Source organism: Lathyrus oleraceus, chromosome 5 (assembly GCF_024323335.1).
Source record: "Lathyrus oleraceus cultivar Zhongwan6 chromosome 5, CAAS_Psat_ZW6_1.0, whole genome shotgun sequence".
In the NCBI taxonomy this organism is placed as follows: domain Eukaryota; kingdom Viridiplantae; phylum Streptophyta; class Magnoliopsida; order Fabales; family Fabaceae; genus Lathyrus; species Lathyrus oleraceus.
Window position 1 is genome coordinate 278,597,751 of NC_066583.1, and position 18,524 is coordinate 278,616,274.

General features: G+C 37.2%; 1 non-coding gene across 1 annotated transcript; it reads left to right on the forward strand.

The window, feature by feature from the left end:
* Positions 1–4,874: 4,874 nt before the first annotated feature.
* Positions 4,875–4,981, forward strand: LOC127088377 (small nucleolar RNA R71). The gene has a single exon (XR_007790215.1). It is a non-coding gene; the product is annotated as a small nucleolar RNA R71 (small nucleolar RNA).
* The last annotated feature ends 13,543 nt before the right edge of the window (positions 4,982–18,524 follow it).

Sequence of the window (18,524 nt, forward strand, 5' to 3'; positions counted from 1 at the left end):
TAGATGCATCTGAGGACAGGACGCACCATCGTACTTAGTGAAAGTGGGGATTTTGAATTTGCGAGGAATGGTCACATCGGAGACCAGCCCCAAACTTTCGAAATCCAGACCAGGTGCCTTCTGACCCTCCATGGCTAGCATGCGTTCTTCCAGCAATCTGTACTTATCATCTCTTGGAGAGTACTGTTCATTTTCATACTCTTCATTGTCATCCTCAGGGTTGGAGAAATCAGCATTCTCTTCCTCTGAATCATTCTCCGCCCCCTCTTCTGGGCCATTCGGGATTCCAAATTTGATTCCCGTAGCCTGTCCTTTACGCCTTCTTCTCGGGTTAATGAAACTCACAGCTTTCTTGTCTTTCTTCTTTTCGACCAAAAGAGCCTTCAGTTCCTCCTGCCCCTTGGATAAGCTTAGCATCATCTCCTTGAATTGAGCATTCTGAGTCTGGAGATCTTTGACGGTTTGTTCGAGATCCATTTTTCTGTGTAAGAGGCAGACCGTGAGAATATGGTCCTTTAGAATACCTGTTATGCAATGTTATGTTATGCGATGCAATGTATGAAATGTTTTCAAGGACTTTTGGAATTTAACTTTGCGTAAATCACCAACAAGAGAGAAATGTTTATTGCTAATTTTTTTTTTGTTCATTACAAAAGGAATAATAATGAAAGCTCAAGTCTCCCAGGGGCGACTTCTTTTTGGGCGAAGATATGCATTGAGTCTTCGTTCCTCATTAAGCTGGCTGGTGAGCTCTAATACTTTCTTCCTTTCCGCATTGAACCGAGCTTCGAAAGTATCTCTCTCCTCTCTCAACTGGGTCCAGGATCTTTTCAATTCCTCAACATCGGTAGGCATATCTGGGTAAGAAATGATCTGGGAAGTACCTCCTTCGACCTCTGATTCAACAATCGATGGTCCGACTGCAAGATATGGCATGACAAGTTCACGAGCTCTGGCGCGTACCCATCTGAGATAAGGCTCCATAGGAATAGAATTTTTCTGTCCTAAAGTGCTTCTTTTCACCATGCCCCAAGCTCGTATAAACCTTTGACGGAGACCTTGAGAGTCGTTGTCATAGTCAAACACTATACCTTGGATAATCATTTCATGTGGCCCATCTCTTCGAGCATACCCAAACTGACGTAGGGCTAAGGCAGGATTATAAGTAATACCTCCTCTTATCCCCATGAGTGGTACATTAGGGAATTCTCCACAACGGTCGATGATGATAACATTTTCGCTGAGGTTAGAACACCACCGGATGTCTGAATGGGAGAATGCCATTATCCTTTGAGACCATTTCAAATTTTGATCCTCCTTCAAGACCGCTTGAGGAAGGTGTGAAATAAACCACCTAGACAACAAAGGTACGCAGCACATGAGCGTCCCTTGCCTCTTCATAGTACGAGTGTGAAGGGAATGCAAGACATCTCCAAGCAAGGTAGGCACAGGGTTATGAGTGAGAAATATCTTAATAGCATTCATGTCTATGAATTGGTCCGGATTAGGGAATAACACCAAGCCATAGATTAGCAATGCCAGGATGTCTTCGAAAGCACGGACATTCATAACTTTTAAGAATTCTCGGGCCTTATTTATCAGAAACTTGGCAAGTAAACCCTTAACTCCACTTCTCGTTACCCAATTAGTTTCAATGTCGGACTTTGTCATGTGTAAAGCTGCGGCAACTTCTTCAGACTTTGGCATCCTTTCTAAACCACTGAAAGGTATTTGATCAAGAACAGGTATCCCAAGCAGCTTGGAGAATTCTTCTAATGTGGGTACCAACTGATAATCTGGGAAAGTAAAACAATGATGTTTAGGGTCGAAGAACTGGAATAGGACTCTCGTCATATCTTCTTTGAAACCAGTGGTAACTAGAGTGAGAAGATAACCATGTCTCTTGTTGAACTGAGCATGATCGGGAAGTTCTGACACCAAATCCTTGAGTTGAGGAGAGATTGCTACAAGATTGATCCGGATAGTCTTCCTGGAAGCCATAACCTGTGCAACAGAGCAAAGCTAAATTCCTAAGTCCTTGAAATGGTTAGTACAATGATGTTATGATGTTATGATGTTATGATGTTATGTAAATAACAAGCACAAGCAAGTCACACAACAATCATTCCTAGGTTTTAAGGCTTGCATGAGTTCCATAGGTAAGTACCCTCCCCACTGAAGTTTGGTTGGTTCAACCTGTCCTAGAATAGTAACCGGGTTCTAGAAGGATCTCAGATCATCGACCTTTCTTTAAGTCCACTTCAGTGCAACGCCAAGTGGTTGACCAAAGCTTCCCTAAAGTCCAATCTCAAGGAGTGTAGTATCGAGTCTCAACCAACCCCAGCCGGAACCGAAGTCAGTTATCTCACTACTTTCTAATGGCTAGGATGAGTCAATTAGGGTTCTAAAGGTCTGGTTAACGCTTTGATGACACCACGCGAACGCCAAATTTTTCCTCAAGTAAACAGAAGGAACATCAGGACATCCAAAGCATCACGTTAACCGTAGCCATCATTTTAACCATTCCAGTATACGCCGGATAGTCGCGATGATCTATTGCTACTTACCTAAGGCACACTAGATCCGGGTGTAGGATCTTTCACGCGACAATACCCTTAAAAGAAGGAACAATTTAAAACATAAATGATTTTTAAGGTGACCTCTCTTTGTTTTCCCCAGCAGAGTCGCCAGTTCTGTCATACGGTGAACTGACTTTATTGTGTTTTTAATCGCAATGTCGCGGTTAGCAAGAGTCGCCACCGACTTTTCTTTTATCCCATAAGGAAAGGTGGAAAAGAACAGGAAAGACCTTAATAGATTTTGGGTTCGGGAGGTACATTATACAAAGGGAAGGTGCTAGCACCCTTTGTATCCATGGTTATCCATGGGCTCTTAATTGCTCAATCATTTATGTTTTTTTTTAGTTTGCGAAAGAAAATAGTGTCTGAGAAAGGTGTAGGAAACGTTTGAAAAGGAGAATTTAACTTTGTAATGATTCTGGTATGAATGTATACAAAGTGGTTATCTCGTTTAATTTTGAAAGTTGTTTAGAAAAATATAACTCGGCAATGATCCTAGTACGGATGTATGCTAAGTGGTGATTTTCCAAAAAGGATGTTTGAAATGTGTGAGGTGTGAAAAGTATTTTTTTAGGTTATGAATGAGCAATTAAGGGTTATACCTGTCCGAGGTCTTTCCGGGAATTTCCCATCCTCATGAGGGTAAAACTGTCCTTACTATTGAGAAGTAAGTAGTTTTATCCTTTGGATGTTACAGGGTCATCGAGGGGTCATCAATTGGTCATTGAAGGCAACAGTCGTGAGGATACCTTAGCATTCGAAGGGACTATCATCATTTAACCGTAGGCTACACCGAAGGGTCATCGAGGGACAAAATCGTATTTTCGAAGGCAACGTCCGAGGGACCATGATTTATTTTATGATGATTTAACCGAAGGGTCTTTGCTAAGTGTATCCCCACATTCGCGGGACATGACCGTAATACCGTAATCGTGGGGTCACAAAAGAGAGGTCCGATATCATTTATTTAAAGTCCATATTTTAAAGTTAATTAGGCGAATCTCCACATTAACATCAATACATTAACAATGATACATTAAAAGTACTATATTAAAATTAATTGAGTAATCCAGAGTGAATTTCCATAAGGGTATCCCACACATAAGGTGGAACACCTGGCCAGCCGTTTCTTCGAGAATATGTAGCCTTTGCACAATTCAACACACGGGTTAGAGTATCGAGGTAAAATACAATTGAAATTGCACCACAACATAACAGACCCTAAATCAGACCAAATAATGCAGAATTATCATGAATATTGATCGGACAAACATAAGGCACCGCAGCAAAGAAACAAAACAGCCACTGCTTCGTTCGCTCCTGCCTCGCCTAGCGAAGGCTCAGCGAATGCTCGCTGCAGGCTCGCTTAGCGATGTGCTAGCGAGTGGCCACGGGTTTTGGATTTGATGGCAGCATGATCGCCGGGAACCTGAACTTTCATGGCATTGGATTACAGGCATAGCATAGACAATTATACAGGATATTCAGACGTATTTAGATTCACATATGAAATCAAATTACATATCAAAACTTTAATCGTAATGCATCATGTATGTAAAGAATATCGATCGGAAACGCAAAACAGTGGTGATAGCAAACCTGTGTGCAATTGCGATGTTGGATTGCAATGTCGAAAGGGACTGATCACTCTGGATGTCGGCTTGAGTAGGGCGGCGGTAGCTTCGGTGCGGACGAGCTGCCTTCAGGGTTTCCTTACTCTGAATTCTCCGGGTTAGCAGGGTTTCTGTCTTTCTCTGTCCGTCTTGGTCTCTCCGTTTGCCTCCTCCTTTTCGTGGCTGAAGAGCTGGTATTTATAGTGGTAGTGGTGACCTAATGGGCTCAGACTGAAGCCCGAAAATTATAATATTCGAAGGTTCGCTAGGCGAAGGATTTGCTCGCCTAGCGAGCATGCAGTTTATGACCTAATGGGCTCAGAACGAAGCCCAACCATTCTGGTAATCGCAAGCTTCGCTAGGCGAAGGAGTTGCTCGCCTAGCGAGCAAGCTAGTTTGGGCCTCTTCTGGATTGGGTCTGTTGTGAGCTGGGCTTTTGTTCCTTTAGAGTTAGTGCCTTGCAAAACAAGTCGGAGGGTCTTGAGAAATGCTTTGTAATATCAACGGGCAAATTTTGGGGTATGACACCCATGATTGATGGTTTTGAGCCATGTCTTCGATGAGGGCACTAGCTTCAGGATAAGGTTTGTTTATCAGAGCACCGCCTGCGGCAGCGTCGATGGTCATCTTTGTGTTATAATGAAGTCCATTATAGAAGGTTTGAATGATTAACCAGTTTTCTAAACCATGATGTGGGCATGCTCGTAACAACTCTTTATATCTCTCCCAAGCTTCGAACAGCGATTCTCCATGGTTTTGGGTAAATCTAGTTATATGGTTTCGAAGAACGGCGGTCTTACTCGGGGGAAAATATCTAGCAAGAAAAACTCTTCTAAGGTTATCCCAAGTCGTAATGGAATTGGGTGGAAGGGAATCTAACCATGATAGGGCTTTATCTCTGAGGGAAAAAGGGAATAATCTTAAACGTATTGCCTCAGGAGAAGCTCCATTGGTTTTAAAAGTATCTGCTAATTGAAGAAATATTTTTAAATGTTGGTTAGGGTTCTCGGTAGCGAGACCCGCGAATTGTCTCTGTTGCACTAGTTGCAACAGGGATGGTTTAAGTTCAAAATTATTAGCTGGGATGATTGGGTTTACTATACTAGAACTAGGTTCTTTGTTAGATGGTTGAGCGAAGTCCTTAAGAGGTCTTTGGTTTTGATCTTCGGTCATAACTTTCTTAATTCTATGAAAGAATAAATGTGCGCGAGCGTAACGTTCAGGTTCCGCCAGAAGGTATACTAAGCTAAAACTTCCGATGCTGCGAGTTCTTCGCATCGACCGGCGGGAAATAACCTAAGTCTAAACGATATAACAACAGGAAAATGAAATTTGACGAAATTGGTCCCCGGCAACGGCGCCAAAAACTTGATGCGTTAGAAAACTTGATGTTCGCAAGTATACGAATGCGTCAAAGTAATATAAAAGATTATCGTATCCACAAAGACCAAGTGTCAATCTATCATTATCTATCGTTATGGTGTTTATCAAAGGCGGTCAAAATAAGTGTTTTGTAGTGTGCAATAAAAAGTAAAGTATTGAAATAGAATATAATTAATAAAGACAGGGTCGAATGTAATTCACGTAATCAATTGATAATCCAAGTACTTGCTAATAGAACTACTTATGGGTAATGCTTCCTACTTTGAAAAGAACTAATTTAACAGGAACTGTCGCTTTCACGTATTCAGAACCGAGTTGTACTCCCTAATCAAACCCTTTTAGTGTCACTTATAAAAAGGCGCGCATTGCGTTAGAGTAGTAAACCTATTTTTAAGAAATATAGTATCTTGACTAAGTTGAAAAGTATTATAACCTGGATTTCTTAACCAAAAGAGGTTCTTACGAACCAGACTCTAAACTTATAAGTGCGTCCGAAAATAGTTTTAAAATCTCTTTTCTTCTTGATGTTAAAAACTCCTAATGTGATCATAAAGATTATAAAACAAAGAAAAACATAGCAATAACACAATAAAATGATAATAAAACAACTAGAATGCATGTGAAATCGGAGTCAAAAATACGTAAATTTTAGTGTGATCATTTTTGATAAACAATCACAAGTTTGAAAGTCTATGAGATTAACTCGAAAAATATCCAAAGCAATTTGTGCAAATAAGTTGTGTGAACACACGTGCGAGTGAATTGAATGCAGTATAACAAAAAGACTAAATGAAGTCAACTTGTAATAAATGATAAGGTAAAATGCATTAAATAACATTAAATAAAGCAAAAGAAAAATTACATGTTCCATTTAAGGAGACAAAAAAGACTAAGAAAAAAGAGTGGGCGCGGAATCATACATGTTTCTCGCTCAACTATTTCGCTCTTTGACTCGGGTACTCCAATATATCATTCCCCAAAATTGACATACCTTTAATGTGCACAACTTTGTCTGTTTCAATTCATTTTCATCTGCATCAACATGACCATTTCATCTGGTCATGTATTGCCTTCCTTAGTTTTTAAAGAAAAAAAATCATTCATCTGCATATCATTTACACTTGGTTCGTATATATGCCGTCTCAATTTCCATATGCATATGTCAAGAATCAAGTATGGTCTTTAGAATCAATTGTTTTATATGGTCACTAGCATTCATGTCTGTAAGTTATAAATGCGCCTAAGAGGGGGGAGGGGGGGGGGGTGAATTAGGTGGTAAAAAATTTCTTCGATCTTATTTCCGGTTCTTGGTTATTTTTCGTTTAAGTGCTAAAAATAAATTGCAGAAAGTGAAAGGACATCGGAAATTATAGTGGTTCCCTTCACACTCCGAAGGTACTCCACTCCCCTTTCGACTCGAAAGAAATTTCACTATAGTTAGAATTATTGTACAACCTACTCACACCAATGGTGATGCTTACTATCTAACCTATAGGTAATCAAGTGTATGAAGAACAATCCTCTTCAACACTTCACTTGTTTCCAACAATCCTGGACAACAAGGTATGATACAAAAATTTGAACTTAATTAAAAAGTTGATGATGAATCTTGAATATATTAATCACTTGGATTAATCTTCCCCTTTGGATACCAATCACTCAATGTAGTATACAAGTGTTCAAACCAAATGATATGTATTCTTAGCAAGGTATATGAAGGTTTAATGCAAAGAATACTTTTTTAAGAAAGTTTTTGGACACTTGATAAAAATCTGAGTTTTTATAAGAATGATTAATTGAAAGTGTTTGCAAGAAAGGAGGTGGTCATAAAAAAATGAGTAATGATGTTTATATATTGCTACAAACACCTTTTTGAAAGAGTATGATGAATGAAAGGATGTCATGATTCAAAGGAATGCAAAGAAAACATTTGAATGAAGAAATGCACCAATCTGCCAAAATTCGTCAGTGGTAACCGGTTACTGCTCGGTGGGTAACCGGTTACTTGCTTCCAACGTCCAAAAAATATTTGAAAAACAACAGTGGTAACCGGTTACTGCTCGGTGGGTAACCGGTTACTGAAGCCCAGTTTTGAAAAATAGAATTTGGCAGAATGTGAAAAATGAAATGCAATACATCCTAATTTTCTATATGAACCAAGATATCATGGAATAAATATTTGAACACTTGTATATCATATTAGTGAAAGTTTTAGATACACCAATGATGATACTTGATCCTTTGAAATGATATACTTCACTTGAATCTTTACTCCACTTCAATTCACTTCAAGTCTTTGTCAGCTTTTTGATCTTTTCACATGAGAATTGTTGAGAGATGTTGTAAACATCAAAATCATCAAGAAGCCATGACTTCACAATCTCCCCTTTTTGATGATGACAACTCACTACTTGAAAGTTGATTCCAAACTTGTTTCTCTAATCCAAGGATATCTCCCCCTATGCAAGTGCTCCCCCTTTCTTTTGGAATATGAGCAAAGCTTTGGAAATGTGTATCTTTCCTACAAAATGTTAGAGAAATAAAAACAACAAGCAATTCTTCTCCCCCATTGTCATTAGCAAAAAGGTTGGGAAAAGACTTGATAAAAAACAGTCATACATTCACAAACATAATAAGCATTCATTCACAAAAATGATAACCAAGGTTGTCTTTGTCGTTGTTGAGGACAAAGCACTTACACCCGAAAATATGAAAGAAAGAAATATTTGGTTTTCTCCCTTTGAAAAGTTCATAAGGGGTTTTCTTGAGAATAGGCCGAATATTAACACGATTACTTACAAAACATACTGTGCTCACCGCATCCGCCCAAAAATACTTAGGAAGATTTGAATCACTTAGCATTGTCCTTGCAAGTTCTATTAATGACCTATTCTTCCTTTCTACGACACCATTTTGTTGTGGAGTTCTTGGTGCGGAGAAGTTGTGTGAGATTCCATGTTCTTCACAAAATTCTTCGAATGAGGCATTTTGGAATTCTCCACCATGATCACTTCTAATGGAGATAATTGAAAGAGACTTCTCATTTTGAATTTGCTTGGCATACTTCTTGAATGCTTTGAAGGCATCACTTTTTTGCATTAAAAACAATGTCCAAGTATATCTAGAGAGATCATCAACAATAACTAATGCATAAACGTTACCTCCGAAGCTTTTTGTTCTCGATGGACCAAAGAGATCCATGTGCAACAATTGTAGTGGCCTAGTTGTGGACACCACATTCTTGGAAATGAAAGTTGACTTAGTTTGCTTTCCTTTTTCACAAGCACCACACAACCCATCTTTGATGAATTTGATCTTCGACAATCCAATGACTAAGTCATGCTTGATCAATTTATTCAAGTGCTCCATATGAATATGAGCAAACCTCTTGTGCCATAACCATGATTCATTGTTGTTTGCCAAGAGACACCTAACATTCAAAGACAAGTTATCTAAAGAGATTTGAAATATATTATTAACTCTTTTACCATTTAGCATAACTTCATGAGTAACTTCATTTTCAATCAAACATTCATCTTTAGTGAAGTTGACTTTGAAACCTCGGTCACACAATTAGCTAATGCTAAGGAGACGATGCTTTAGACCTTCTACAAATAGGACATCTTCTATAGTTGTTGAAGGAGGTGAACCAATGATGCCTACGCCAAGGATTCTTCCTTTGTTGTTGTCACCATAAGTAACATATCCTTTGGCCTTAAGCGTTAGATGTGAAAATTTGTTTAAGTCACCTGTCATGTGCCTTGAACACCCACTATCAAGATACCATTGATTTGAGGAGGTCTTCAAGCATACCTACAAAAAGGAGTTAAGTTTTATTAGGTACCCAAATTGCTTTGGGTCCTTCAAAGTTAGTTCCTTTCTTAACCCATACATAATGTCCTTGAGCAACACTAAAGTTTCTAACATAACATGCATTAGGAGTATGACCTTTAATACCACAATAGAAACATGTAGGCTCAAAGTTTCTTTTATATCTAGGGGAATAAGATTTCTTTTTATAATAAGATTTGTTCCTTTTCCTATTATTATATTGATGAACCACTTTAGGCTTGTTACTTTTATCTAAAGGAATTTGTTCTTTAGCTTTTACAAAAATGGTCTTGTTAGAAGTTTGTTTAGCAAAATTTGAATAACCTAAACCACTTTTATCATTTGAGTATCTTTGACTACTAAGAACATGTTCCAATCCGATTTGACCTTTTTCATATCTTTCAATAACTCTCTTCAATTGAACTATTTGAAAAGCAAGTGACTCACATTTAGTGCATGCAAAATTCTTGATTAATTCTTCCTTTTCATCTTTGAGATTATTTTTCATTTTCTCAATATTTTATTCCAAAGTTGATATTTGATTCTTTTGAGATGAAATGGTTTTGTATAGAATTTTGCATTCACTTAAAAGTTCATCAATTGCTCCTTGAGCATCATTATCAAAAATTGAAAAGTTACTACTAACCTCATCGTCTTCATCGTCGGAATGATGTGATGCCATCAATGCTAGATTTGCGTTTTGATCACTATCGGAATCCGATGAAGAACTTTTTGCACCAAAATACTTTCCTAGTCTTTTTACAAGAAGCATAAAGTTTTCGTCCTCTTCGGGATTGTCTTCTTTCTTCATGACTTTGGAATCAACTTTTAAGGCAATGCTCTTGGATTTCTTCTCTTGGACCTCATGTTTCTCCAATAGTCCATGTTCCGTCTCATATTCTTGAAGCTTTCCGAATAAAGTAGCGGATGTCATTGTTGATAAACTTTTCTTTTCGGAAATCGCCGTCACTTTGGGTTGCCATTTTCTTGTTAAAGACCTAAGCACTTTAAGATTAAGTTCATCATTAGTTAGTGTCTTACCAAGTGCTTTCAAGTGATTTGTAAAATGCACGAATCGTTTTTGCAAGTCAAGGATTGATTCTCCCGGTTGCATTCGGAATAACTCGTACTCTTGACTTAACGTGTTCAATCTAGATCTCTTGACTTCGTCCGTTCCTTCGTGAGTTTCTACAAGAGTATCCCATATTTCCTTTGTCGTTGTACATGTTGAGACGCGGAAGAATTCATCCATTCCAAGTGCACTTTGTAAAATATTAATCGCCTTTTTATCATAGAGAACCCTTTTCTTATCATCATCATCCCATGATCCTTGTGGCTTTGTTGAACTAGCACCGTTGACAACCGTTGTAGGAATAAAAGGACCATTTTGAACCGCCTCTCATATGTCACTTCCTTGTGCTTCTAAATGTGCCTTCATACGGATTTTCCAAAAGTCAAAATATTGACCGGAAAACAAAGGAGGCTTGTTACTACTACCACCATCTTTAAATACACGATCATTGTTTGCGGAAGCCATCTGAATCTTTAGGAACACGTTACCTATAACTTGCTCTGATACCAAATGTAAGTTGTAAATGCGCCTAAGAGGGGGGGTGAATTAGGTGGTAAAAAAATTCTTCGATCTTGTTTCCGGTTCTTGGTTATTTTTCGTTTAAGTGCTGAAAAATAAATTGCGGAAAGTAAAAGGACACCGGAAATTATAGTGGTTCTTTTCACACTCCGAAGGTACTCCACTCCCCTTTCGAATCGAAAGAGATTTCACTATAGTTAGAATTATTGTACAGTCTACTCACACCAATGGTGATGCTTACTATCTAACCTATAGGTAATCAAGTGTATGAAGAACAATCCTCTTCAACACTTCACTTGTTTCCAACAATCTTGGACAACAAGGTATGATACAAAAATCTGAACTTAATTAAAAAGTTGATGATGAATCTTGAATATATTAATCACTTGGATTAATCTTCCCCTTTGGATATCAATCACTCAATGTAGTATACAAGTGTTCAAACCAAATGATATGTATTCTTAGCAATGTATATGAAGGTTTAATGCAAAGAATACTTTTTTAAGAAAGTTTTTGGACACTTGATAAAAATCTGAGTTTTTATAAGAATGATTAATTGAAAGTGTTTGCAAGAAAGGAGGTGGTCATAAAAAAATGAGTAATGATGTTTATATATTGCTACAAACACCTTTTTGAAAGAGTATGATGAATGAAAGGATGCCATGATTCAAAGGAATGCAAAGAAAACATTTGAATGAAGAAATGCACCAATCTGCCAAAATTCGTCAGTGGTAACCGGTTACTGCTCGGTGGGTAACCGGTTACTCGCTTCCAACGTCCAAAAAATATTTAGAAAACAACAGTGGTAACCGGTTACTGCTCGGTGGGTAACCGGTTACTGAAGCCCAGTTTTGAAAAATAGAATTTGGCAGAATGTGAAAAATGAAATGCAATACATCCTAATTTTCTATATGAACCAAGATATCATGGAATAAATATTTGAACACTTGTATATCATATTAGTGAAAGTTTTAGATATACCAATGATGATACTTGATCCTTTGAAATGATATACTTCACTTGAATCTTTACTCCACTTCAATTCACTTTAAGTCTTTGTCAGCTTTTTGATCTTTTCACATGAGAATTGTTGAGAGATGTTGTAATCATCAAAATCATCAAGAAGCCATGACTTCACAATTTCCTCATCTTACACCTTAGGTAGAAATACGATGTTTTAGAAGAAAATCAACCATTGCATTATTTTGGTTCTCATTTTTTATCAATTCTCATGCATCATTTTATTCTATCACTTGCATTTCAAAATTCAAAAAAAATGGTAGTACAAGTCAATCTCACTTTAAATTCATGGTCAAACACTTTGATTATTTGATTGATTTGTTTTGAAGTTCTATAGTCTATTTGTTTTCGTTTTAGCCTCAATTCAATTTAGAAACTTTTTAAGTTGAGTTGATTTTTTAGATTGAGAAAAAAACATTTGATTTGTTAAAGCAATTGAAACCAAATTATAAAGTCTTGTAGAAAATCATGAAAGCAAAGCTTTTGAATTTTTTTTTAAGGCCAAACCATTTTTTGGATTTACTTGAGACCATTTGCATCAACCCCGTCTCATGTTTTTACATATCAACTAACAATCTTACTTGCATCCAAAAACTCAAAATTCAAATTTCAAAATTACAAACTAATTTGCTTTGGAAGTTCATTACATGTTTGGTCTTAACTAAAGTGCACTACCACCATATTATCATTTACATTCAAAAGAACAAGCATTGATGGTATCTTGCTACTAAAGAGAACAAAGCAATAAGAGACACACTCGAAGCTCGGATAAAAGAACTTACCATTTCACTTCGTCACTCAAAAACAGGTATAGAATGAGAGGGACGAATCAAGGAGATAGCCACATAAGCTTCTCGAGTTGCACCCATAATTTGGGAGGAAAAGTGTCAAGAAGTAAGGGATACTAAGGAATCCTCCAGTTACTGGAAGAACCAGTTAAAGGCTTTGCATCAAGATAGCTCGATATGGATGAAAGAAAGAGAGCATATGATTGAAGATTATAAAGCCTTCAAGAGAACCGTTGACTTTCTACAAGGGGATATGGATAAGTACCGTGCAAAGTTCAACGGGATGGTAGAGTTCTGCAACTGGTCAACTAAAGATATGCCATGGAAACTAAGGGATGCAATGGAATAATTGGATGAAGACAACACCCATCCTGTTGTGGTTAGCTTTATCTTGCTCTACAAAGATATGCTAAGGAGATTCAAAAAGGAGTTGGAAGAGATCAAAGCAAGAAAACCTGCAGTCTGATATTCGTTTTTTGGACTTTTCTTTATTTGGGATGTGTTTGACTTTGGGCTTTTAGGCCTTTGTAATATGTACCTGAATGAATGAAGTTTAAGTTACTTCATTATTATCTTGTCTTTATATTTCTTACATTTCTGAATAACTTACAACTAATGAATTCAAACGATTCCCTGAAAATAAAAAGAACATGCATACCATTTGCATCCTCATACATGTCATTCACCAGAAAATCTAAAACTTACACCACCTTCTACCCTTTGTCCAGTAATGTTGACTAATCAACACCGATACAAGACGCGCAATAACTATAGATGATGCTGGAACAAGTTGAGGCCAATTAGGTCACCATGAGAACAAATATCATTGCCATCCAAAAGAAGATGGACTAGTTACTCGAGACTATGTTGGCAATTGCTCAGAGGGATAGAGTTGCTGAAATGAAAGCTATGGCTAAAAGGATTTCAAGTCAGGTTGGCACCTCAGGTTTGGTCAATCAAGATAATAGCTTCACCCGTGCTAAAGGGTCCCTGTTCATATACCTGTGGGAAATAGGGGTAATGAAGATCACATAGAACCTTTTGATTCATCTGTTAAACATGGTTCTGAGATTAAGGAAGATGACCAGTACGACGCTTTTTATATACCTGATCCACCAAGACCAAAAGTTCTTATGGATCCTACTACAGAGAGACTTCGTGCTTGGAGAAAAAAGTCAAGGCTATAGAGGGTAACAATATCTTTGGCTCAACAGCCATGAACACGCGATTGGTTACGAATTTGGTCATACCGACTAAGTTCAAAACTCCTGATTTCAAAAAGTACAAAGGCCAAACTTGTCTAAGAAGTCATTCGGTGATGTATTTTAGAAAAATGGATGCATACACTGAAAATGATAAGCTATTTATATATTGCTTTCAAGACAGCTTAAGTGGGGAATCTCTAAGGTGGTATATGAGCTTGGAACAAGGTCGAATTCGGAGTGGGGAAGATTTGGTTGATGCTTTCCGCTGTCAATACAAATACAATCTCGATATGGCGCCTGATCATAGGAAGTTACATGGTATGGCAATGAATGAGAGAGAGTCATTCAAAGAATACGCTCAAAGATGGAGAGAGTTGGCCGCTCAGGTGGAACCTCCATAATCCGAGAAGGAAATGATTGGAATATTCGTAGATACTTTGAAGGACCCCTTCTTTGATAAGTTAGTGAGAAGTGTGGCGTCATACTTTGCTCACTTGGTGACAATTGGAGATCAAATCGAGAAAGGGTTGAAGGATGGAAAAATTCAAGGCACTATTGGAGCACCCAATGCATAGAAGAAGTATTTTGGAGGCTTTCCGAAGAAAAAAGAAGGTGAGGCAAATGTCGTCTTAAGATATAAGGGTAAGCAAAAATTCCCTTACAACCAAGTCATTGATGTAGTACCTATACCATACCAGCAACCAGTACAACAATAACAACAACAACAGGTTTATCAACAACAACCTCCATAACAATGACAACAATAGAACTCCCATCCACAACGGCAGTTCAAACCAAGACCACCATAAAGTCATCTTGACCCTTTGCCCGTACCTTATAGCCAGATATTGTCGTACTTGCAGAAAGAATGAATGTTAACTTTAAGGGAGTTAAGGCCAACCACTTTCCTTATCCTCCTGGGTATGATACTAATGCTCATTGTGAATTTCACATGGGTGCACCTGGACATACCATAGAAAACTGTTATGCTTTTCAGAATCGTGTGCAAGATCTGGTCAAGGATAAAGCTATCACTTTCACTCCAAGAGGTCCAAATGTCAAGACTAACCCTATTCCTACTCAAGAAGGGGCATCGGTCAGTGTCATAGAGGAAGTCTATGAATAGGAACTAGTCAGGAAGGTGGAGGAATTTCAAACCCCTATTACTGTAATAAGGGCATAATTATTGAAGAATGGTTTGATCCCAGTAAACCTTGGTGATGAAGATGACATTGATTCTATTGTAAATACCATTGAAAAGTTGAAGGGTTGCATCCATCAACTGATGGATCAAGGTATAATTCAAATCGAACATCATAATAAAGATGAGAAAGGGAAAGATGTGGCTATAGTAGAAATTCCTTATGATGCAGTTAATGTGCAAATTCCCATCACCCTTTTGGTGATAGAATTTCCAGCACCTTTCTCCTATGAAGATGAAAAAGTTGTTCCATGGATATATCAGCACAAAGCTTTTAAGAAGGGGTAGGGGACCAACCTCTGATTATTAATGATCCAAATATAACTTCTATTGTAGGGCCAAGTGGAATGACACGCAGTGGCCGAGTATCTACACCAAGAAATGTTGATACATCTACTAAAACCAAGGGGAAGGAAGTTGATAGCCACGTTTAAATTCCTACTCCAAGCACTGAATCTCAAGAAGTGCACTTATCTCCAAAATCCGCAATTACTCCAGAAGAAGATGAAGAATTCCTAAAGATAATCAATAAGAGTGACTACAAGGTGGTCAGTTCATTGAATCAAACTCCTTCGAAGATATCCATATTGTCCTTGTTACTCAGCTCTAGGGCGCATAGGGATTCATTAATGAGGGTTTTGAGTGTTGCTCACATCACAAGAGATATCATAGTCGAACAGTTTGATGACGTGATAGCCCGTGTGACTACTGGAAATCTCTGAGATAGTTTGAGCAAAACCCTAATACTGAGTCAGTGACAACAAAGTATAACAACACATCAACGCAGTGCAAAGAAAAAGAAAAGAAGGAGAAGGCATTGAAAGGCATAAAAGGATCGGAGAAGGAACTTATCTATTTTTGCCGTAAAAGTCATCAGACTAGCTCCGATTTGGTAAGGTTGCCTCTTTTTATTCATTTTATTGTCATCGTTTTCCTCTCTGTGATGATTTAATTGATAGCCCATTGTTAATTTCTTGAAACCCCTGATGTAACTAGTTAAATTTCACTTTTAGGGTTCGATTTCTGACTTGTGGTTTGTGGCCTTTCTGTTGTGATTTTGTGGGTTTTCGGTTTAGATTTATGTTTAAAAGGGGAATTAACCTAGGTTTTATGTTGTAAGGTTAGAGTTTTAGTGAGGATGAGGTCGAGTTGGCGTTAGGGGTTTTCGTCAGGCCGATTGGAGTTTCAGCTAAAAAATTTAAGTTCAGATTTGAACTCATGGGATATTTTTAGGTAGGGTTAGTATAGGAAGTTTTTTTTGTTTAAGAAGTTTCAGGTGATGTCTCGTCGGAAAAGAAGGCGGAAACCACTATCGGCCGCCGCGGGTGGTTCCTTCTCCAGCGGATGCAATTAGAAAGAGAGAGTGTGTGAGCTCTGATTGGAAGAGAGAGAAACGAGTTCATCAAATGAACTCATTCTCTTATGGGCCAGGCTTAAGTACCTTGGCCTTTCTTTTTTGCATGCGCACCACTTGGCCTCTTCAGGCCTTCCCCCATGCGGTGTTGACTTTAGGTCAACTACGGGATCCCATGTGGGTCCCCCCCACCATATTTCCATGCATGCGCCCATATTAGCCTTTGAATTTTCTTATGTTCAGATTAGTAGGTTGTGGATGGAGTCAACTTTTTTGACTTTCTACTTGGGCTACAGTGTAGTTGGGCATGCGCCCAATCCTCCATACACCTCCTATTTTCTACTATACATTTTTTTTCTTCATATAAATGTTTAATTTTTTTTAATATTAAGTTAAATAATTCGTATACTATTTAATTAAATAATATTTTAATTATTTTATTAATTTCCTTTTTATTTTAATTAATTATTCATTTGTTTGAGTGAGATTTGTTTGAGTTATTTATCTTATACTTGATCGATCTATTCACTTATGCGATTTCTCATATTATTTAAATCATGTAATGGGTCTTATTTTTTTATGATTATATCCAAGTTTTAATCACTTCAAGCATTAAAACCATATTAAACCACTTAAAAATCAAATAATTCTCGATTCAACATCGAGCCCATTTTAACACCTTTGTAAGTCGATTTCTTTTAATTAATTTGACGATCCAGTTTTAATTAATTTGCCATTTTAACACTTCTAAATAATTTGCCTTTTTACATAGCTTAATCTTGGGCTTTCTTACAATGAGGCATATCCAGTTTTAATTAATTTGACGATCAATTCACCCAATTTACCCTTTTAAGTCATCCGTAAACGCAAATTCAAAACCTAGATTCAATGTCGAGTATTTTACTAAGTCAAAATTAAAACACTCTAATTATACTTAAACATTACTTAGAAATGAAAAGGGGGATGGTTTCGAGCATTTGACTCCTCTCCTCAATTGTTTGAGTATGAGTTTCGTTACTCGACTCGTCAAACAATTGTCATTTTTTTAAAAAGTTCTAATCTGATTAAATCAAATCATTTTCATAATAAACTAAACGAAAAAAGGAAGATGGTCTAGAGCTTCCTATCCTCTCCTCTAATACTTGGATATGAGTTGCCTTACTAAGTCATTTGAGCATTTGTCATTTTTCTAAAAAACATCAACCATACACAAACCTATTTTCATAATAATTTAGATGAAAAAGAAAGTGGTATAGAGTCTTCTATTCTCTTTCCCGAATACTTGAATACGAGTTTCCTTACTCATCCATTTGAGTATTTGTCATCCATTTAAAATACTTTAACTATATCAAATCCTTTTGCAATTAAGGATGAAAAAGGAGATGATCTAGATCCTTCGATTCCTCTCCTCGACTATTTGGATATGAGTTTCCTTACTCGACCAAACCCTTAGTTTTCTAAATTTTATGCACTTTTGTGTTTTTATTTTGTCTAAGTGTTTATGTTTCTACTTTTACAAATTTTTGTACTTCTATACTTCTGGAATTATCAATGAAATTTTATTGTTTTCTCACTTTATTTTGTCTATGTCTTTTTTATCGATGACAAAAGGGGAGAAACGTAATTAGGGAGAAACATAATTGACTTTCATTTACCTATGTTTGTGAATCAGAACCCAAACATATTTTTGTTTCTGCTAACAACTACTTCAAAGAATTGTTTGTAATTGTTTTTCAGGGAAAGTCAAGAATGTCAGAAGCTCTTTAAGTTTATCAAATCAGAACTTAAGTTACCAATTTCTGAAGAAATTATCTACTCTTTGAGTCTGAAGATTTAACTTCACCATGTGACAAAGATTTCCAACCAGGCATATCACAAAGAACTAAGCTCTGAAGCTCCTTCAAAAAGAGTTCAACCAAGCTTCTGAAGTGAAGTTCATCATATTGTTGACTTTGACAA